This window comes from Arachis duranensis, chromosome 10 (assembly GCF_000817695.3).
Source record: "Arachis duranensis cultivar V14167 chromosome 10, aradu.V14167.gnm2.J7QH, whole genome shotgun sequence".
Taxonomy (NCBI): domain Eukaryota; kingdom Viridiplantae; phylum Streptophyta; class Magnoliopsida; order Fabales; family Fabaceae; genus Arachis; species Arachis duranensis.
The window spans coordinates 59,593,394-59,594,667 of record NC_029781.3 but is presented as its reverse complement, the minus strand read 5'-3'; positions in this window follow the sequence as shown (position 1 = coordinate 59,594,667).

The window sequence follows — 1,274 nt, the reverse complement described above, 5'->3', positions numbered from 1 at the left end:
CTGAAGAAGACGCCTACAGAAGCTCAAGAGCTCATTGAAATGGTTGCAAATAACCAATTCATATACACTTCTGAAAGGAATCCTGTGAACAATGGGTCAAATCAGAAGAAAGGAGTTCTTGAGATTGATACTCTGAATGCCATATTGGCTCAGAACAAGATATTGACTCAGCAAGTCAATTTGATTTCTCAAAGTTTGTCTGGAATGCAAGCTGCACCAGGCAGTACTAAGGACGTTTCATCTGAAGAAGAAGCTTATGATCCTGAGAACCCTTTAATGGAAGAGGTGAATTACATGGGAGAACCCTATGGAAACACCTATAATTCTTCATGGAGAAATCATCCAAATCTCTCATGGAAGGATCAACAGAGACCTCAACAAGGTCTCAACAATAATAATGGTGGAAGAAACAGGTTTAGCAATGGCAAGCCTTTTCCATCATCTTCTCAGCAACAGACAGAGAATTCTAAGCAGAACAACTCTGACTTAGCAACCATGGTCTCTGATATAATCAAAACCACTCAAAGTTTCATGACTAAAACAAGGTCCTCCATTAGGAATTTGGAGGCACAAGTGGGACAGCTGAGCAAGAAAATTACTGAACTCCCTCCTAATACTCTTCCAAGCAATACAGAAGAGAATCCAAAAGGAGAATGTAAGGCAATCTACATGGCCGAACTAGGAGAGGAGGAAGAAGCAATGAACGCCACTGAGGAAGACCTCAATGGACGTCCACTGGCCTCCAATGAGTTCCCCAATGAGGAACCATGGGAATCTGAGGCTCACACTGAGACCATAGAGATTCCAATGGATTTACTTCTGCTATTCATGAGCTCTGATGAGTATTCTTCCTCTGAAGAGGATGAGTATGTCATTGAAGAGCAAGTTGCTAAATACCTTGGAGCAATCATAAAGCTAAATGACAAGTTATTTAGTAATGAGACTTGGGAGGATGAACCCCCTTTGCTCACCAAAGAAATGGATGACTTGTCTAGGCAGAGATTACCTCAAAAGAGACAAGATCCTGGGAAGTTCTCAATACCTTGCACCATAGGCACCATGACCTTCAAGAAGGCCTTGTGTGACCTAGGGTCAAGCATAAACCTCATGCCTCTCTCTGTAATGGAGAAGTTAGGGATCTTTGAGGTACAAGCTGCAAGAATCTCACTAGAGATGGCAGACAATTCAAGAAAACAAGCTTATGGGCTTGTAGAGGATGTTCTGGTAAAGATTGAAGACCATTACATCCCTGCTGATTTCATAGTCCTAGAGAT